The sequence below is a fragment of the Octopus bimaculoides genome, chromosome 22 (assembly GCF_046866305.1).
Source record: "Octopus bimaculoides isolate indiv1 chromosome 22, ASM4686630v1, whole genome shotgun sequence".
NCBI lineage: Eukaryota > Metazoa > Mollusca > Cephalopoda > Octopoda > Octopodidae > Octopus > Octopus bimaculoides.
Genome location: NC_142949.1, coordinates 7,055,947 through 7,079,123, shown reverse-complemented (window position 1 = coordinate 7,079,123; position 23,177 = coordinate 7,055,947). Strand labels below are relative to the sequence as shown.

The following is a 23,177-nucleotide window of genomic DNA, read 5'->3' as shown; positions in this document are numbered from 1 at the left end:
ACACACAAACATATATAGACATACATGAACATCACAAGAGATATTGTATCCGTCTAATCAAGGAATTTATTCCCCTTTGAGTGCTCAACAAAGAATTAGAAATAAGTTGGGGCTATGACCAATGTCTGAATAAAAAATAGGTAAATGGAATGTGTGAATACTGGATATTCCCATATAAAAAAAAGATGCAAGTGTATATTTAATATGCCGACTTTTGAGTATAGGAACGATTCAACTTGAGAATGGTAGGAAAAGTTAACCACATATTTTTCCAACCAGACGTGCTTAACTGAAAAGTGTATAATCTTAATTATACATACATGTGTGTGTGTGTGTGTGTGTGTGTGTATATATATATATATATGTATATATGATGGACTCTCCTATTGGTTTTGACGTATGAAGATGATATATATATATATATATATATATATATATCACCATTGCTATTCTCATAACCAACATCATCATGCTCCTTATCATCATTTTCAATTCATTTCCGCACCCTTTTATGAGTATTTATGTGTGTGCGTGTATATTATTATTAATTAGGATAAAATAAATACATATAATTTATATATATATATATATATATATGATGATATATATAATAATAATAAAAAGTAACAACAAAACCTCGATATTAGATAAATAGCTGACAAGAATGCAACATAGCTCTTCACTCCGACATTTGAAACTCAGAGTACTATAATGACAACCTTTTACTGTTTGTTCTAAATTATAACGTGTGTGTGTGTGTGTGTGTGTGTGTGTGTGTGTGTGTGTGCATGTATGTACATATATATACTTATGCATATATACTATTAAGGGTAGTATATATGCTGTCAGTCAATGGCAATTATACATGTGTGAATATATATATATATATGTATACACTCACTGCCACACAAACATACATGTATACATGCAAGCCTACAGACTGACATATATAACACACACACACACACACACACACACACACACACACACATATATATATATATATATATATATATATATATATATATTAATATATGTATATTTAAGCATCTGCATAGAATATATAAGTGGAACAGTAAAAAAGTCTGCAAGAATATTTTTCATGTTCATACATGTACTGATATATATATATATATATATATATATATATATATATATATATGTATATATATATATATGTATGTATATACATGTATAAACATATATATAAACATATATACATGCATACACACACATATATGTATGTATGTGTATATATGTCATTTATATAATAGCTTAAATTTAGCAACAGAACAGGTAATTTATGTTACTAAACGGTTTCATGATGTTGAATCTTCCATCTGTGGGGAGATAAATTAACACTCATTGGACTATCCCATTTGGCCATTTCTGCTGATTGTAAATTTATTTATCCACAACTGATTAGTCTTTCTGCATGAAACCATCCAGGAACATAAATTGGCTGTTATGAGGCTAAATACATATTAAATAAACAATACGCACTTTCTATAACTTAATATATGAGTGGTTTTGTCTTTTTTTTTTTCTGAATACTGAAACACATTGAATAACTATAAATGTATAACAATTACAACAACTATAGCTATAACAAAAATAGCTATTCTTGATATCAAAGAAATTTTAATGAAATAACAATTTCCTTTTTAAATTCTTCATTGTCGTGATGTCTTTTAAATTATTTACTTTTATAGAAACAGTTGCAGTCTCGAAGTAAATTGCCTCGGCGGCTAGAAGGTGAGACGGTCACCTCGCATTCTGCTTCCTTCCTTTCATAGCAACCCAATTTATACTAATTTATTCAAGAACTTTTAAGTAACAGGAATGTTTGTAAACTGAAAAAATAAATAAATACATTAAAAAAAATAAAATAAAATAAAATTAAATTAACTAAAATAAAATTTTAAATGAATTTCAATCACCAAAAATCAATGAAATGTTTTTTTAAAAAATCATGTGATAACTATTTTAAAAAAGAAAAAAAAATGCACAAAAAGTTATTAAAAAAAAATCAATATAATTTTGAATATTTTTTAAGGAATTCTAAAGTGGTTTGCCATATCTGTAGAACTAAATTCCAAAAGAGACATTTATGGTTTATTTTAAAATAAATTCTTACTGTATATCTCTAAGATATACAACCTGCAAATTTCAAAAGCTAGAAATAGCAGTCAAATCTCACAGAAACCATGCCTTGTTGCCTTAAATAGAAAAACAAAAAAAAAACCAAGTCCTACATAGTCTTAAAGAAATGGAATGGTCCCAGCTGGAGTGCTTTTAATCATTGGTCAATCCACTCAGCCCTCCCCTGAGGCTAAAGAACAACAAAAACATAGTCAATGCTGGAATATCTTTGACCATAGGTCTACTCAGCCAGTACTGTCCTAGAATTAAACAACTATAGCAAAATAACTTGAGATCATTTTCTAGAATGATGGTCTTTCTCGTTCCTTTTATTAATGAGGGATCAAAAAGATGATACTGCTGCACAGTGTTGAACTGCAGAAAGGACCACCTGTATGCAAGGTCAAAGTTGAAGACTTCCAGTGCACCCTCTACCTGTCCCCATCTTCTCTCTCCCTATCACACCTGTATTTATGAAGAAAGTGTGATAATGTTGGGGGTCTTGGTTTCTTGATCATCCTCCATGATGACTATTCTTATGATGGTGGACATGGTTCGTGCAGTGCCAGTCCCACTCTCTTGGCGTTCAGACTCCTAATGGTTTGGTGCAACAAATGCCAAAAGCCCAGCAATTATCAGGAGGCAGGATTTGTACGGAGTTATCTTCTCTTAGATGAACAACTATAGAGCTGAGGGGCCTCATCTGCCTTGGGTCCATTGGTGTGTATGTGAGTGGCCCTCATCTGGGGGCAATTCTATGACATACTAATTAACCTACAGCTGGGACTCTGACACTTGCTACTATTCCAGGTCGGAGTAGACTTGGGAACAACAATGGTTAAGAGATGATTCCACATTCCTCAAAACTCTAGGATTTCTGAACCAGTGCCCCACTGCCAGATACAGTTTAAAATCAACCCAAGACAAGCTGTAATATAAATGAACCTAATTAACTAATTACTGCTCACAATAATAACATAGTTCTAAGATATTGTTCTAGTTTAGCCATGAGTTGACACTTATTAAGAATACCTATGATCAGAGAAGTTCCAGTAATGACCATCCTGTCTTATTAGGGACATCTAGACAACTTTACCTTATATGTCTCCCTTTCTGCTAATTTTATTCACAAAGCATTGTTCAACTCAAGCTTTTAATAGAAGTCACTTACCCAAGGTTCTCTTAGATAAACAGTTAAAGAACTGAAGGGGTTCATCTGCCTTGGGTCCATTGGGGGGACTATAAGTGGCTTTCATCAGTAGGCAATTCCATGACATGCTAATTAACTTATAGCCAGGACCCTGACAAGTCTACTACTCTGGGGCAGGATAGACTCGGGAGCAATAGTCACTAAGAGGTGGTTCCATCCAATGCCCCCTTACCAGATATAGTTTAAAGTCAGACCCTTGATAATTTTCTAGAATAATCCTTTAAAATATCTCTGAGAAAATTCCTATTTAGACTCTATACGAACATTTTCAGTTTTGTCTACATTCCTGTTACGAGTTCTAAGAAATTTTTTCTTACTTCAAGATTTGGCTTGAAAAATAAAATCTACAAAAAATAAAAATAAAAAAAAAGATAAAAAACACGAAACAAATCTTTGCTTTTATTCCTTTTTGAAAAATTTTTCTTCGAAAATTATTGCACCTTGATGATTTTTTTTTTTTTTTTATTAATCAGTTCTTTCAAAATATTTTTTGTATCCCTCTTTTATATTTTCAATAACATTTATTTCTCCTTCCGAGACAATGCAAAATGGAATTAGTTGCACATTTGAATACTTAGCAAAATAAAATTTTTTAAAAAATAATAAAAAGATTCTTTGGATGCTTAAAAAAAAATATATATATATATATATATATTTATATATAATTTTTAATATTTTCTGCGCACTGACTAAAATATTGGATGAAGTGGAAATGTCTGGCTGGATCAGTGGGGATGGGTAGAGGGGATGTTTTCAATCTCTCTCTCTCTTTGATAACTGTTTGCCACCAGCTGCAATTTTTTAATTAAATACCAATGCATGCATTTTTTACTCTGCATATGCTAACACAACTGACTATTCATACATAAACACCCAGATATACATATATATTAATATTATATTCATATATATAGATACATTCATATTCATATATATATATATACATACATAAATATATATGTATACATACATACATATATATATACATACACACACACACATATATAGATATATATACTGTAAATATATATATTACATATATATATATATGTATGTATGTAGAGCATACAATATTTAGCATAAGAATCTATTGTTTATATACATTTTCCCACAAATCCATATATATATACTCACACAAAGACATACAGACAGATGGACAGACAGACAAGCGTGCAGTTGAAAACTTAATTCTTAACATGATGGAACAGTTTGGTTATATACCCAGATGAGAGTCACTGGATGTTTCATATAATGGTGCATAAGACACACTTATATGTGCTTTTAATCATATCCACTAAACAATTAATGTTAATATGTTACATATGGAAATAAAAAATAAACAATTCAACAACGATTGGACAAATTTTCATCAAATTAATAACATAACATAGAGATACGAGTTGCCAAAAATTATCAGTGAAAATCTGGAAAAACTTTTCACTCAACCTGGTAAAATTTGCCCTGTTTCTTAATTATACTATATGTTACATATTTATTATATCATACCTTGATACTGTGTGGACTAAGATCCCCATTGACTGAGCACTGGTATTTATAGAGTGTTAAACACTTTTGGTATGCAAATTAGGGACTCCTTCATACAGTAACTGCTGCATTTATTGAGTATATAAACAGTTGGGCTGCTTGTTTTGCTGGAGATTGACAGAATGATGAAGATACCTCTGGTGAGAAACCAAATGGTTGTTCATCATTTTCTGTGGAGAAATGACTAAAATTTTGCCCTATTATATATTTATATATATTAGAGCGTCAGGCTCACAATCATGAGATAGTGAGTTTGATTCCGACTGGACTGTGTTCTTGAGCAACACTTTATTTCATGTTGTTCCAGCTGGTGTCAGGCCTTTCCCTTGGACATAGACAGGCAACTGCTGGTCTTCCATAAACATTGTCCAGACTTGAGGGGAACTTTCTAGGTGAAATAGGATTTCATTATGGTCATTCATGATTAAAGGGAGCCTTTACCCCATATATATATAGTAGTATATATATATATAATGTGATATATTGATAGAAATGGCAAGGCAACAAAAGAATGAAAGAGACCTTGAGATTATGTAAATAGAGGAATTTATCTGTAAATATAATATAGTAGCCATGATAAAACTCTGAGTTTTGGATGTCGGGGCGAAAATCCACGCCGGCATCTCTTCAGTTTCAAAGAAAAAAATTCCAAAGGGAAATTACTGTGTGATTGACAAAAGCGCTATTAGAATGACCGCTATGTGATATATGTATAATGTATGTAAATGCACATATATATATATATATATATATATATATATATATATATATACACAGTATTATATAAGATATATATATACATATATATATATAATGATATCTGTTGACACACAAAATAGTTTTCTGTGCATAGAAACTCAAACACTCACATATTAATAAACATATATGATAGTATATATACATGTTCTCTCCTGTTGAAGACAATGAATGAGCTTTCAGCTTATGCCAAGAGACTTGTACAAACGATTTGTTTATAGCGATCAAATATGTGTGCTGTACATTAGCTCACTCTCTCCATCAAATCAATGTTGTCTGAACAGGTGCAAAGTGTACTACATGTCAGGTGTTGAAGTGAGATGAGGAGTTTTGCTCAATAAGACAATGCACTACCTGGTCTAGGAATTGAAACCACAGTCTCACAACCATCAGTGCAACACACTAACCAGTAGGCCATGCGTCCTCACATACACACACATACATATATACATACACACACATATGCTCACATTTATGGTTAAAATTTAAAAAAACCTAAATAAAAAATACAAAGAATTTTTTCCATATTTCAACTTTGCACTTTTGGCTTCCAACTCTTTTACTCCTTGAATCTTTTAATTCTTGCACTGTTGCACGGTTGACTCGTAGAAAGATTGCTGATATTCACCATTCTTTTACATTTCACACCTTTTTCCAATTCTTCTTAATCTTTGACTTTTTTCCATATATTTTTTTGATCTTTGTTCTTATTGTTCTTCTTTGGTCTTTTGTTTTTTTTTTCCTTCTTTGTTAATTTCTTTTTTCCTCCTCCTTTCTTTTATGTCTCCTCTGTTTTCCTCCCCCCCCCCCCGCAATGAAAAAGTTATCTCCCCTATTTCAGCCCTCTTATTACAATTCTCTCTCTCTCTCTTTCTTTCTGTCTCTCTCTCTCTTTCTTTCTGTCTCTCTCTCTCCCCCCTCTCTGTTCAACCTATTTCTACCAGATTGGTGCCACATCTTACTATATAATTCTTTCTACTAAAGGCACAAGGCCTGAAATTTTGGGGGAGAGGACTAGTCGATTACATCAACCCCAGTGTTTAACTGGTACTTAATTTATCAGCCCCGAAACGATGAAAGGCAAAGTCAACCTTGGCAGATTTGAACTCAGAATGTGAGGACAGACGAAATGCTGCCAAGCATTTTGACTGGTGCACTAACGATTTTGCCAGCTCACCGCCTTAACTCTTACTATATAACATATGTTAACACTATGATACTAAGACACTATAATGCTCTTCTCTAGGTTAGGAACAAGGCTTGAAATTCTGGGAGAGGGGACTAGTTGATTACATTAACCCCATTCCTTGGCTGGTACTTAATTTTATTGGCCCTGAAAGGATGAAAAGCAATGTCTGTCTTGCCAGCATTTGAACTGAGGATGTAAAGTTGGAAGCAATGCAGCTAAGCACTTAACCAGACATACTAGTGATTTTACCAGCTGAAATGCTATAAGGTGGCAAACTGGCTGACTTATAAGCATGCTGGATAAAATGCTTAATGGCATTTCATCTGATTTTATGTTCTTAGTTCAAATACTGCCGAGGTCAACTTTGCCTGTCATCCTTTCAGGGTCAACGAAATATGTACCAGTTAAGCACTGGGGTTGATGAAATTGACTCTCACCCCACTCCACCAGAACTTAAGGCCTTGCGCCTATATTAGAAAGGACATGAAAACACTGTGACACTGTTGTACGGTGCATTTAGATGCTAAAATACTGTTACTATTATGACACTTAGATACTAAATCACTATGAATCTATGATACTAAGATATTTGTATACTATGACACTGCAATACTCTGAAACAATGATATCATGATATTATGAAACTGTAATATGATACTATGAAAGTATGACACTCATATACTATGACACTACTACTCTATGATACTATATCACTATATCACTGAGATATTATGACAATAAGAGTGTATGACACTAAAACACTATGATACTATGTTACTTTGACACTAAGTATAATACTAAGACTATAATACTATAATAGTATGATTCTAAGATACTAAGACAATGATACTATGATATTATGGCACCAAGAGTTTATGACATTAAGATACTATAACATTATGACACCAAGACAATATAACACTAAAATACTAAGAAACTATGATACTATAGTACTATGGCACTTAAGTACTATCACACTAAAGTACTATGACATTATGATACTAAAACCCTGTGATACTAGGATATTAACATACTATGAACTTATGACACTATGATACTATAACACTAAAATACTATGACCCTTAGATACCATTTTACTTCGAGACTATGATAAAATGACAGTATGGTACTATGACACTATGATACTAAGATATTTGTATACTATGACACTGCAATACTCTGAAACAATGATATCATGATATTATGAAACTGTAATATGATACTATGAAAGTATGACACTCATATACTATAGTACTATGGCACTTAAGTACTATCACACTAAAGTACTATGACATTATGATACTAAAACCCTGTGATACTAGGATATTAACATACTATGAACTTATGACACTATGATACTATAACACTAAAATACTATGACCCTTAGATACCATTTTACTTCGAGACTATGATAAAATGACAGTATGGTACTATGACACTATGGTATTATGACACAACGATACAACAATACTACAGTACTATGATACTATGGCACTATAAAACTATGACTCTAAGGTACTGTTTCTTTGATAGATGACACTATACCCTGCTCTCAGTCAACTAACATATTGCTTCATCTTTCAAGTTGGTCAAAAACGATGGAGTGGAGATAGTATCAGCCCAACCAGTTCCAAGAAATGGTGGGGTGGGGGGAGCATTTTAATAGTGGTAGAATAGGCAGAGAGAGGAGACAGCACACCTAGAGACCATAGTGTGTCTATGACTGGTTTTTATGCCAGTCACTTGAGTGGTCCTTTTCTGGAATATGGATTAAGATGTCTGTGTGTGCAACTACAAGACTACAGTCCCAGACTTGAGAACAACACATCCATTATAGGCACCACCTGGTCTTTGTTGAGTATCAATAATTGTTGGGGGAAGAAGTATTTTGTCCTCAAGTGAAAGGCCAGTTGTTTTGGATGTGGTCCTATGTTAATATGTGCTTTTGCTAGAAGAGGTTTTCATTGATACGGAGGTCCAATATTTATTAAGCAATCATTGAAGCTCCAATTAAGGGCTGCTCATTAATTAATGAGAAGTGTTGTGTGATGATATATTTCTCAATAGGAGTAGCATTTGCGTTTTCTAGCTGTTGAAAGAGATAAGACTGGCACCTCTGCATTGGAGGTCTCTGTTCATGGAGTCAGTGATGTTTAGTGGTGTGAGGTCCAGGTTGGAATGGGGTGATGCATGGTTGGAGAATGTCCTTGAGGAATGGAGAGTAGGGGTCCTTTGTGTAAGTATGGGTGTTGCAGGATATGGTGGTAAGTTATGGACGGAGAGAAAGGAATGAGGGACAATGCTGAGCCATGGGTCCATGTCAGAGTTCACAGAACGAGGAACACAAAGAGCTTCATTATTACACATTACTAATTAGAAGTTAGCAATCCAAGAGATGAGAGATGGGCAGAAGCCATAGGCATGTGGTAGTTTTAAGAAGAAATTTTCATGCTAAACATAGTTGAAAGTATTGTTGATGTCAAGAACAATTAAGTTGCTTTCATCAAATTTCTTCAAGGTGAGAACTCAATTGTGAGTAATGACTGGAAATTTATATATGTGTATATATATATATATATATATATATAAAGAATAAAAAGTTTAGAATGGTATAACAATGCACTATAGAACAAAAAATGGACTATATACCTGTTGTAACTTGGTTATGTAATTCCGTAATATCATCAGACTATAGATAACTAAATTACAACAGGTATATAGTCCATTTTTTGTATTATAGTGCATTGTTGTACCATTCTAAACTTTTAATTCTTTACAAACAATACACAATGCTTCAAGCGAACTACAATACTCTTATATATATATATATATATATATATATATATATATGGAGCACAATAAGTAAGATTTATTGCATTTTTGACTTAGAGGAAAAAAAATTTTTCAACAAATGTTCACAACCTTACAAAAACTATATCAGTAAAGCAAATGACTGTCTCTAAATGCAATAAAAATGCTATAACATAATCTGAGCACTATTTCAGAGAATTATTTCCATTCTCTATGAGAATATAAAAGACAAATTTAGATGGGGCAAAATGAGTAAATCATCAATTCTCCAGAATTTCATTTGGAAAGACTCATACACGTCAATATCCATCCATAAACATCAAAAAGAAGAGAAATGCTGCAGAACTGAAAAATATCAAATGAAAGAGGATCATGGAAAAATGACATGATATGAAATTAATGAAACTTGACTAAATCTAAAAATTCAACAAAAAATATCCTCTACAGCTTATAATCTGCTGGAGTTGTTCTCTTCATGATATATTTTTATGCACCATGAAGTTAAGGAGAAGAAGTTATTGAAATTAGTCATTAGTCATTTTGACCTGTTTTCATTTTGAAGTGATGTCATGGGAAAAGTTACATTCCAAGAATATACCATGGTCTCAATGAAGAAGATCTGAGCCAAAGAATGGTGTTCTGTGAGTGGCACTTGGCAAAGTGTCAAGAAGATTCACTTTCCAAGATTGTTTGGGGTGATGAAGTTACAATTAAATTAAATGGTTCAATTAACTGCTACAGTCACACCTGCTGGGAATTTGTGAATCTTCTTATTCATCATCATGATTTAATGTTTGTTTTCCATGCTGGCACAGGATGGATGGGTTGACCAAAGCGGGCAAGGTCGGGGTCGCACCAGGCTCCATTGTCTGTTCTGGCATGACTTCTACAACTGGATGCCCTTCATAATGCCAACCACTTTACAGAATGTACTGGGTGCTTTTTATATGACACCAGCACCAGCACTAGTTCTGCTGTGGCGGACAGGTCTTCTTGAGAATAGCCAAGCACCAGACATCTCAGTTCTTTGTCATCTCCTTTGCAAGGCTTGATGTTTTCATATCAGCCTTCGATATTATGGAGGAATATCATGTTAATTTACCAGGAATTACTGGATAGTGCCACTTATCATCAAAAGGAATAATTAGATGATTCTCTTTTGATGGTACCATGACTCCTGTTTTCTGGAACTTGTGACAATCTGCCAAGCCAAGCATTCGAGAGGACTTAAAGATGTGAAGTTTTATACTGAGTAAGATTGGACACTCCATAATATCATAGTAATTTAATAAACACTGAATTTATAGTCATTCAATGGATGTATATATATTTTCGGGACACCCTCTGTGTGTGTGTGTGTGTGTGTGTGTGTGTGTGTGTGTGTGTATACGGCTGACAGTTCAAAATGTTTGATGAAGTGTTTGGATGTGTAACTCATATTATATAATATATTGTATAGAAATAAACAGCTATGCTATCAAAACATACATAACATAATTTAAATGAAAGCTACAATATTCATGTACCTATATATATATATATATATACATGTATGTACAAATATACATACACACATACTGAGTTGGTCATAGGTAAAATGCCTTAGATCATTGGTAAGTTTGGTTGAATTTGACAGATTGTCAGAAATCAACTGCCAATTCCACAAATTGGTAAGTGACAACATTCTACAAGACACAATTGATGATAATTCCATTACAATGTTTTAATGTTGAAACAATGTTTTTTCTCTTTTCTCTTTCTCTCTTGTGTGTGTGTCTCTCTCTCCCTCTCTTTGTTTCTCTTTATTTCAGCAATGACAGCCCAAGTTTTGGTTCCTGTTTCTATGACAGAATCTTATTTAATCTTAAACATCGAAATTACAAAATTATTAATTAATATAAAATTTTACAAATTTTCATTATCGGTAGAATGATTTAACACTTTCTCATGTTGTTTTCTTTTTCTTTTTTATATTTTCCAGGTAAGTTAACGAGATACTTCATCAATGTTGCTATCTTCTGTAAGAATATCAGATATCTAACATTAATGGTAAACATTCAGGTAAGACTTCTCTCCCTCTGTCCATGTCTGTCTGTTCCTATTTTTATTGAACCAAAAGGATTATATGAATAAAACATGATACTACAAACCTATTGGTCTTTGGTTCAAACCCACAGCCAATATTTTATTTTGTCTTTGAGTAGATCATTTAATTTTACATGCTGTAGTTTATCTAGATGTAGGGAACAGGGACTAGATTTGAGCCTTTGAAACCTGTAATAGACCATCGTTATAATCCAGGTGAGGTTACCCCTCTTTCATTTATTTGCAGAAATGACAGACCAGTAAGGTGACTCCCTATGCTTTTACTTAATCTTCCAGAAATAGTAAAATCCTTATTAAATTTACCTTACCCTCTTAACCCTTTGGCATTTAAACCAGCCATACCCAACCAAAATATTTTAGCTGTTTTATGTACAAAGTGGCCAGATCTAGCCTCTCACACAAGCCCTGTAATGTCGTTCTAAAAATTAAGAGTTACCTCATCAAAATCTCATTCATAGCTACATTATTGGCACTCTGTTAGTTATGACGACGAGGGTTCCAGTTGATTCGATCAACGGAACAGCCTGCTCATGAAATTAACGTGCAAGTGGCTGAGCATTCCACAGACACGTGTACCCTTAACGTAGTTCTCGGGGATATTCAGCGTGACACAGAGTGTGACAAGGCTGACCCTTTGAATTACAGGCATAACAGAAACAGGAAGTAAGAGTGAGAGAAAGTTGTGGTGAAAAAGTACAGCAGGGTTCACCAACATCCCTGCCAGAGCCTTGTCAAGCTTTAGGTGTTTTCGCTCAATAAACACTCACAACGCCCGGTCTGGGAATCGAAACCGCGATCCTATGACCACGAGTCCGCTGCCCTAACCACTGGGCCATTGCGGCTCCACCACAGCTACAAGATTACGCATAATTAATTTAAAACATGTGAATAAATAAGCATTACTTTTGACTGAGTAATCTCAGTGCTAAAGGGTTAAATTGGCCTTATCCAGCCAAAATATTTTATCTGTTTTTTTATGCACAAAGTGGTGAGATCTGGCCTCTCACACAAACCCTGTAATGTCATTCTAAACATTAACAGTTACCTCATCAAAGCCTTGTTTATAACTATGAGATAGTGCATGACTAATTAAAAACATGTGAATAAATTAGAATTACTTTTGATAAAATAATGTGAATGCTTAAAGGTTATGTTACATTATGAGGAACACTTTAGCTGACGTGATTCTTGATGCACTGGGTCCTTGGGAAGGGATGAAATGGGCACTTGTTCAAGGAGGACCGAGGATTGTGAAACCCATTTGTGTGTTTAGCCTTTACTCGAAGTAATGAAAGAGCCTCTATGTGATCAGTTGACCATCTAGAAATAGCAGCCAAATCACCATGATGTGATTTCTGGTTTAGGCAAAAGGCCAGTAATTTTGAGGGAAGGGGAGGGGAAGGGATAAGTTAATAACTTCAACCCCATTTGTATAACTGGTACTTTAGATTATCCTTTCGATAATCTAAAATACCAGCTGTAGTGATGAAAGATAAATTTGAGATGGGATTTGAACTCAGAATGTAAAGACTTGGAACAAATACCACAAAGCATTTCTCCTGCGGTTGGTGGTTGGTGATTTATATATCCAGACCTCTCTCTTGTAAGAATATCTCCTTCTCTGAACATGCCTTGGGTTTGTTACTGGACCTCTTTTCCAGAAATATTTCTCCCTTGTGGTTATCCTAGGGTTATATAGCCAGATCAATCTCTCAGTAGTGGTGAACGATTTACATAACTAGAACTCTCTCACAGAAATGTTCCTTCTGCTGTAGATGTCCTAGTTTATATACCCAGACCCTTACATGGAAAAATAGTTTCCATCCCTTGAGATTACTCAGGGCTCATATAACAAGACCCTTATTCCAAAAGTTTCCTTTTCCTTCCCAATGGATTTTATCCAATCAGAAACAGCAGTTATCACACTAGCACTACAGCAGAATATATTCATGAGAAGTTTCTATTTTTAGTGTTTTTTCCCATTATAAATATCAAGAGCAACTTTTCCTTTTCGCTTGTGTCTTGTTATTTACCTTTCTTTCACAATGTATTATTGATCTGGGACAAACAAGATTTATATTGATGTCAGTCAAACTGTAACAAACCAGATGACAAAATATTGAACCAAGCAACTTTAAAAATAAAGCTGAGTAGTAAATATTCTCACAAATGTTAAGCAGTGTGCAGTATCTTGCTTCGCCTTTGTATCACTATGTTGGTGTGGTCATAGCTGCCGTAAGACTTGACGCAGCTCTATATGACTGATTCTCGATGATGCGGTACTCTACAATACACTGGATACACCTGGTTTGATACAAAGGATACTATATGGAAAGCTGTATATAAGTCGCCCCTACAAAGTAACAATCTGCACTACATGGTCTTCAACTGGTTCTCTACAAGTTGATACCTTACACATAATTGTCTGTAACTAGTTCTCTACAAAGTGATACTATACAACACACTGGATGCAACTAGTTTGGTGGTACAAAGAGATACTATAAGCTAAACTCTCAACAACTCAGTCTTTATAAAGTGAAGCAGTACACTAAACTCTCTGCAGCTAGTTCTCTACACACTGGATGCAACTAGTTCTCTACAACTGGTTTTCTACAAAGTGATACTCTACTCTAGATTCTCTACAAGTTAAGTTCTTTTCAAAGGGATTCTCTACAAGTTAGTCCTCTTCTAAGTAACACTCCACATCAAACTCTCTACCATTGGTTTTCTACAAAGGATTCTGTACAGTTTTATTGGATTGTCTACATTAACTATGAAGAAATAAAACCATGCTAAGTAGTCCAATACCATTTCTTTTGGCCCCTTCTAAGATTTGGTTCATGTAAGTAAATAGATATGCTTTATACTTTAATATTGCTATGATTTATTATAACTTGTGTCGTTTTAAATGTTGTTTTTGTATTTTCATTTTCTGCAGTTTTCAGAATTTCTTTCTTTATTTTTATTTTTGGTTGTAAAAGTAAATAATGGATGATTAATTAAACTCCAGAAAAAGCTGTGTAACGAATTTAGATAATATTGAATGCCGTGTGAAAAAAAAAGATTGCTTTGATATTGTTAAAATATGTGGTGGGAGAACATAAATATTTAGTTTTGTGTTGTCAGTCTTGTCGACCTTGTCTCTCTCAGAAGACATCATTATGATCATCATCATCATTGTCAATATAACTAATGACATTGGAATTACCACCACCACTACCACTACCATCATCGTTGTCATCATCATCATCATCATCATCATCATCATCCTCATCATTGTCGTTGTTGTCATCATCATCATTGCTTTTTTAAGCTTGCATGAGTCCTTTGGAACTTGTTGAGGCTGATTTTCTACAGCTCGGATGCCCTTCCTGCCATTAACCCTCAATCTGTTTCCAATTGAGGTTAATGTTTCCCCATAACCATTACAAGTTTTTCAAGAAATGGATGACGGTCGTTTACAACCTTCACACAACATCAAGACAAGGGGACACACACACATGTGCAAACACACACACAAACATAAACACACATACACATTATTATTTGCAAGTAATTTGCAGATACAAATGCTACCAGTTGAAAACTCCACACACCGGACATTAGCAGGTTTATGGGGCCATCAGGAGAGAACGTGTGCTGTTTCCGGGCCTTCCTTTCAACAGCATTATATATACGAGAAGCTTGTTTCAGCTTTCATCTATCAAATCCACTCACAAGGTCTTGGTTGGCCTGGGGCTATAGATGCCTGAGGTGCTGTGTAATAGGATTGATGGTCAAACGACATGGTTCAGAGGAATTACTGAAGAAGTAAGATTATGTTAATCCACAATCTAAGACTCACCACCCTCACATATTTATTCCGTTCCATTCCATTAATAAAATCAGCAAAAAATATTTGACTCTCAAGTGAAAAGGGAATCTCTAAGTGGTTGCTGAAAATACCCAGAAATAATAGCTAGATCTCCCTCGTATCATATTCTACTTAGTTAAAAATAGAAGGACACATTAAGCAATGTATTCCTAAGTGGTTGCTCAAAGTAACTAGAAATAGCAGCTAGATCTCACTCAAACCATACTCTACTAACTTAAAAATGGAAGGGCACATTAAACAATATATTCTCCTAAATGGTTACTCAGAATAACTAGAAACAACAGCTAAACCTCACTCAAACCATACTCTACTTATTTTAAACATGGAAGGAGACATTAGACGATGTACTCTCCTAAATGGTTATTCAAAGTAACTAGAAATAGCAGTTAGATCTCACTCAAATCATACTCTTGTGCCTTAAAAACAGAAGAATGCATTAAATAATGTAATCTGATATACAGGGGTTGGACAAAATTTTAAACAAATTAATTCTAATATGGGGTAGGACCACCTTAGGCAGTAATTACAGCTTGAATTCTATGAGGTATGGACTCGTACAAAGTTTGAATTGTTTCCAAAGGAATTTTTGTCCATTCTTGGGATTTTGACGGTGTGGTTGTTTTATTCTTAGATTAACATTGTAGGGTAAGTGTAAGAGACCAGATCTGGTTGGTTTGAACATAAAACAGGCAGAATATTTGGACTGGATATGACTGGTTTAATCCTTTAGCATTCAGATTATTCTGTCAAATGTAATCCTTATTTCTTCACATTGTTTTGAATTAATCATGGATAATCTCATAGCTTTGAGATTTCAATGGTGTGATTATTTCTTTTTGGAACAAGATTGACAGGTAGATGTGATGGACCAGATTTAGCTGGTTTGAATATAAAACTGGTAGAATATAAGGGTGCATTTGGCTGGTTTAAATGCTAAAGGATTAACAAGCATTCACACCAACTTTGATGTTTCTTCCTCTCATTTCATTAGAATACTAAAAATGAACCTGACTGCTCTCAAAAAGTAAGTAAAAAAAACAGGAAAAATAATCCAGAATCCTTGTCCGGTACCAGATCGATCCCAAAATCTAATCAGTTCGTGTCAGTCATCAGCCCAAACATCCCTGAAAGTTTCATCTAAATCCATCCAGCGGTTCTTGAGATATCTTGTCCACGGACAAACAAACAAATATGACTGAAAACAATACCTCTGCTTTGCTAAGGCGGATGTAAATATAAAGATCCAACATAAATTATCTCATGGCAGTTTTGATAGTAAAGGCTTAGATAGTACTTTATTAAAGTACTTTATTTTATCAAGACTGGAGGGATGAAAGACAAAGCTGACCTAGGTGAGATTTGAACTCAGAATGTAAAGAGCCAGACAGAACACAACCCAGCATGTTTTCCGATACTCTAACAATTCTGCCAGCTTGTTACATTTCCTTCGTTCCAAAACAAGATTCACAAGTTATGAACTGATGTAAAGGTCAAAAGTGAAAGTAAACAATGAGTTCCCTCCTCCCTCCTTATCTTCTCATATTGGCTGACTCAACTCAAGGGATTTCTTAGAACGAGTCGGACACACAGAGAAACTTGTTGTATATGACAAATACTTCTGTTGTTATTACGTCATTCGACTGAATGACTGTTGGCCATCCCTCATTCTGACTAATTGGTACAGAAGTATATGCATTATGTGATGATCGCTCCCGTCAGTTCCAACCGATGAGTGTTTGAAAGAGAGGACTGAAAATTAAAGAGAGAAATAGAAAGAAAAAAAACACTAAGAATATATATATATAATAGGCACAGGAGTGGTTGTGTGGAACTTTCTAGGGGCAATCCCATGGTCGTTCATGAGCGAAGGGTGTCTTTACCCTTTTACATATCTCTTTTACTCTTTTACTCTTTTACTTGTTTCAGTCATTTGACTGCGGCCATGCTGGAGCACCGCCTTTAGTCGATTCAAATCGACCCCAGGACTTATTCTTTGTAAGCCTAGTACTTATTCTATCGGTCTCTTTTTGCCGAACCGCTAAGTTACGGGGACGTAAACACACCAGCATCGGTTGTCAAGTGATGGTGGGGGGACAAACACAGACACACAAACATATATATATATATATATATATATATATATATATAAATACATATATACGACAGGCTTCTTTCAGTTTCCGTCTACCAAATCCACTCACAAGGCTTTGGTCGGCCTGAGGCTATAGTAGAAGACACTTGCCCAAGGTGCCACGCAGTAGGACTGAACCCAGAACCATGTGGTTGGTAAGCAAGCTACTTACCACACAGCCACTCCTGCATAAAAATATGTAAACATATATATGTACACATATATACATATGTATACATGTTTGTGTATGTATGTCTACAATGCTTGTAGTGTAGGAGTGAATGATTCCAATACAAGGCAAAGTTAAAGTCTGAATATTGAACAATAGAATCTGCCATCGCAATTTGATGGGTCTGCAAGGAAGGAGTCCTGTGGTCAATTTCAATGTAAGAGATATCAGTCAAATTCCTTTAAATCAGGCTCTTTTGGCTTATAAAAAAACAAAAAAAACATGTGGGCAACAACATTATACGCTATTGTACTTGATATACATGAAGATGGGATAGTCATGGCCGGAATGATTTTGATAATAGGTTTGCTGGATCAGGATAGGACTGGGGTTAAACAACAACAACAACAACCACCTCTGCTACATGTTTTGTCACTCACACTATGCATCTGGTCATCTACTCTATGTGTTTGGTGGTCACTCACCCTACATGTTTGGTGGCATGTGCTGCATGTTTGACTGCCAAACACTTCACATTCGATCACTCACCTCACATGTTTGGTCAGTCAGGGAGGGAGTGAGCGATGGAGGGTGGGAAGGTGGATGGGAGCGAGAGAGGGAGTGAGTGAGGATGGGAGGAAGTGATAGAGAGAGGGAGTGAGGGAGTGAATGAAGGAATGAATGATAGAGGGTATGAGAGCAAGTGAGTTGAGTTTGTCAGAATGAATGTATGAGTGAGATTGGGTAAAGGAGAACTTAAATGAATGCTGGAGAGTTGTGAGGGCATGAGTGTTCGAGAGGATGAGTGATAGAGTGAGTGAGTGGTTGAATGCGAGTGTGACAAAGTGAGTGAATGGTTGAATGCAAGTATAAGTGACAGAGTGGATGAATGGTTGAGTATGAGTGACTGAGTGAATGGTTGAGTGTATATGTGAGTCTAAGAGTGAATCAATGGTTAAGTGTACATGTGAGTCTAAGAGGGAGTGAATGGTTGAGTGTGAGTGACAGAGTAAGCAAATGGTTGAGTGTGAGTAACAGAGTGACTGAATGGTTGAGTGTGAATGACATAGTGAGTGAATGGTTGAATGCAAGTGTGAGTGACAGAGTGAGTGTATGGTTGATTGTTTGTGACAGTGAGTGAATGGTTGAGTGTACATGTAAGTGTAAGAGTGACTGGTTGAGTGTGAGTGAAAGAATGAGCAAATGGTTGAGTGTAAGTGACATAGTGAGTGAATTGTTGAGTGTGAGTGAAGTGACAGTGAGTGAATGGTTGAATGTGAGTGAGTGGTTGAGTGTGAGTGAGTGGTTAAGTGTGAGTGAGTGGTTAAGTGTGAGTGGGTGGTTGAGTGCGAGTGTGAGTAACAGAGTGAGCAAATGGTTGAGTGTGAGTGACAGAATGAGTGAATGGTTGAGTGAATGAACGGTTGAGCCAGTGAGTTGTTAGTTGTTGGTGAGGAAATGGAAATGAGTAAGTGTACATGATATCTTTGTTAGAGAACATCGATACAGAACATCTGTTTGAACTGTGTAACTTAAGAAACCATTAAGGAGGAAGAGAGGGAGAGGAGGAGGAGTAGATAGAGGAAGAGAGAGGAAGAGACAGAGTAAGGTTTTATGGATAAACATGGAAGGAGTGAGGTGGAGGAGCTGGGAGAGAAGGAACAAAAAAAATCTATTTCACTTCATCCAGTCTGACTTGACAAACAGCCAGGTTAGAACTGTTTGAAAATCTGCTTTTGTTGTGTTCGGAAGAGGATGACGTAAGAGATGTGAAGGTTTTCTGAAATAAATACCATAAAAAGAAAAGAAAAAAAGTAAAGGAAAAAAAAAAACAGGTATGTTATAAAAACAAACAACACAAAAAATTACTGCAAACAACTAAAAAAAACAGGAAACAAACAAAAACAGGAATAAAATATATCAGCAATTGATTCCAAAATCTTCTTTGAAGACATTTTGTCCTTTCAACTTCTTTTATGTTTGGTCCAATAATTCTTCATAAATTGTATCAGAGATAAATGTCTCTGCAGTGGACTCATTTGGGTATGGGTACATACAGTTGTAGGTGGTGGTGGTAGTGGTGGTGATTGTGGTGGTGGTGATGGTGGTGGTGGTTGTGGTGGTGGTGGTTGTGGTGGTGGTGGTGGTGATGGTAGTAGTTGTAAATGTCTGGATCAGATTTCCAATCTGAAGAAAACTGCTACCTTTCTTCCAATCAGTCAAACAGTTCCTGATAACCTAATAATGGTCATCCTTGACATGCCATTCTTCAGGTCCTCTTTGAGAGCCATTAAAGCATTGGCTAGAATGCTTCATGGTATTTGTTTCAATGCTTTGTGTTCTGAGTTCAAATCCAGCTGAGATCATCTTTACCTTTTTTTCCTTCATGATCCAAGGTGGTAGATTGGCAAAACTGCTGGAGGTTCTGGTGAGATGACTTGCAGAACCTGCTCTGATTCTTTGCCCTCTGACAGCAATGTCTGCAATAACACTAGTGCCAACCAGTATCATTCAAAGTTTGTGGTTTTCCTTTGGATAAACAGCAATGGAGTTGAGAGAGAAGATTTGTATATCTGGGCAACAGCAAATCTTCTTAAAAAAATACAATTTTGCCCAATCCTGTAAATATACAAACAGACGCATGGTCAATCAACATTGGCTAATGGTGGACCTGTCAATCTTGAACCATGTTTTATGCACCATCTTGTAAGTCATTGGTAGTATACACTGGTGTAGCAGTTCTAGTTGTGGTGGTGTAATGCAAGGCTAGTCTGGATCTGGCAAACCTATAATCAATAAGTCCATCCTGTCTTTTGCAGATCAGTTTTAAAATCATGTGTTGTATACATTCATGTATGTGTATGGGAATGTATAGATATCAAAGATGGGTGTGACAAAACTTATGTTTATTCCTCACATTTCAGTGAGAGGAAACACTGATGACAGGAAAGCCAATGTTTGTATTTATGGAGTGGCCAGCCAGTTTGCTAAAGTATATCCGTGCTCATGAGGGCATTGACAAAAAACCTCACTTTTAAAGTTTAGGTAAACACCTTAGTGAAGGGAGTTCTTTAATGTGATTCTTTTCTCAGCAAAGCAGTGTCTGCATGTTCCCCAGCTGTTAAAGTAAGGTTTGCACTTTTCTGTTATCTGTCACTTGATGCCATAATGTGCAGCATTTCCTTTACTTTCTATACATATCTTGTTAGAATTGTCATTTCACCTCTCTTGGATATTAAATGAGAATTTGTGGTTGTTAAATAGGGTCCTGAATGACCTTCTGTTGCCCCCATATATGGGTGCAACGGAATGTCTGTACATTCATTGCTCCAATGAAATTCTTTCACACCACCTCTTCCTCATACAAAATGCTTTCTGTATTGGCTGTTTAGTGGGCATGTAGCATCATCTTTGAATGAGCAGCATGCCTCTATTGTAGGCTTGGCTCTATTTACTAATATTTTCTTTATGAGGGTGTGCATTTAAAAAAGACCCTCAAAGTATGTCTATCAAAGATTTTCTTGTATTTATGTGTTTGGGGGAATGCTTGTTGACTGAACTAAGGAAGATCCTACCTACACAAGATTTTACATTAAGGTAAAATGGGGGTGTGAATCATATAATCTTAGAGTAGTATTTTCTCCTGGTGGTGTTAGGGTTGGGCATATAACTAATCCTATCCTTGATACATCAGGTGACCAGGGCCTTGTAGCATCAAAGATCCACTCAACAAGGTTCCTAAAAACAATGGCTGGATGACAGGAAGTTGTACTGATATATTTCAGCCACTTATTTGGATTTTGAAAAGGTTTATAGGTACTAGAGTCTCTATTTTATATCACATCTCGGAAACCAACCACATAGCTATATATATATATATGTATATATATATATATATATATATATATATAGATATATATATACACAGATATTAAACCACAGTACATATACATATATACAAACATATACACACACTTGCAAAAATATTTATACACATACATACATGCACACATACAAATATTGTGTATTTGTGTGTGTGCGTGCGTGTTTCCATTTGAGTGGGTATGTGCCTGCATGTATGTGTGTGTGCATGTTTGTGTGTTTGTTTTCATGTTACTTATTTTGACAAAAGTGATGACATGTGGGCAGTGTTGTTGTGGTCAGCAAACAATCTGGTCACTTCACACTTTTCAAGCTGTAACGAATAAGAGATTTCTTACTCCAAGAAAAGGCAAAAGAGAAAAACGGGAAACAAATAAGGGTCATCGAGAAGAAAGGCTATCTGGCTGTAAAACAACTTGCCAATAACATAATTGTCTAACCCATGCAAGCCTGGAAAAACAGATGTAAACATGAACAAACGAAAGTATGTGTGTATAGGATATATGTATGTATATGCATATAAACATATATGTATGTATACATATCTATGTATGTATACATACATTCATAGTGAAGGCGCGTGGCTTAGTGGTTAGGGCATTCGGCTCACGATTGTAAGGTCGTGAGTTCAATTCACGGCAACGCGTTGTGTCCTTGAGCAAGACACTTTATTTCACGTTGCTCCAGTCCACTCAGCTGACAAAAATGAGTTCTACCTGTATTTCAAAGGGCCAGCCTTGTCACATTGAATCTGCCTGAGAACTATGTTAAGGGTACAAGTGTCTGTGGAGTGCTCAGCCACTTGCACATTAATTTCACGACCAGGCTGTTCTGTTGATTGTGTCAGCTGGGACCCTTGCTGTCGTAACCTACAGAGTGCTCCTTATGTATACATATGAGCATATACACGTTTATATATATATATATATATATATATATATAGATACACACACACATGTGTATATATATGTATGTTTATATATGTATATATACACATATATGAAGATATGTATACATACATATATACACACATACATATTTACACACACACACACACACATATATATATGTATATGTCAGTTAGTTGTTGATAAATCGGAAAAAACCCACACTCAATATGAGTAATGGAGCAGTGATGCTTTTATATATTACAGAGTAGTATTGGTCAGAATGTTACCATAGGCTTCGTGCCAACTACTGCACTTTGTAACATTTCTGACTCATCAGACATGCTGACTGGAAGCATCTCCAGGAACATCCTTGTGTAGAGATCATTAAATGTTATAGGTGTGTTCTTGGTATTGATTCCAAGAACATATAATTCCAAATCTGGCAAAAAAGAAAAAAGAAATGGAATGCAAG

At 35.3% G+C, this 23,177-nt stretch overlaps 1 protein-coding gene across 13 annotated transcripts in view; it reads left to right on the top strand.

Annotated features, from left to right (window-relative positions):
- Positions 1–23,177, top strand: part of LOC106872335 (synaptotagmin-1) — a 172,190-nt gene that overhangs the window by 46,779 nt on the left and 102,234 nt on the right. For 4 of the 13 annotated variants that reach the window (XM_089339865.1, XM_089339860.1, XM_089339853.1 and 1 more), the window contains exon 2: positions 1,713–1,755. The exons of 4 other annotated variants lie outside the window; for them this stretch is intronic. The gene's annotated coding sequence lies outside the window, so the exon portion shown is untranslated. Of the gene's footprint in view, positions 1–1,712; positions 1,756–11,634; positions 11,715–14,580; positions 14,602–23,177 lie in introns of those variants that run through there. 5 more of the 13 variants (XM_089339866.1, XM_089339861.1, XM_089339854.1 and 2 more) reach the window with 3 other exon arrangements.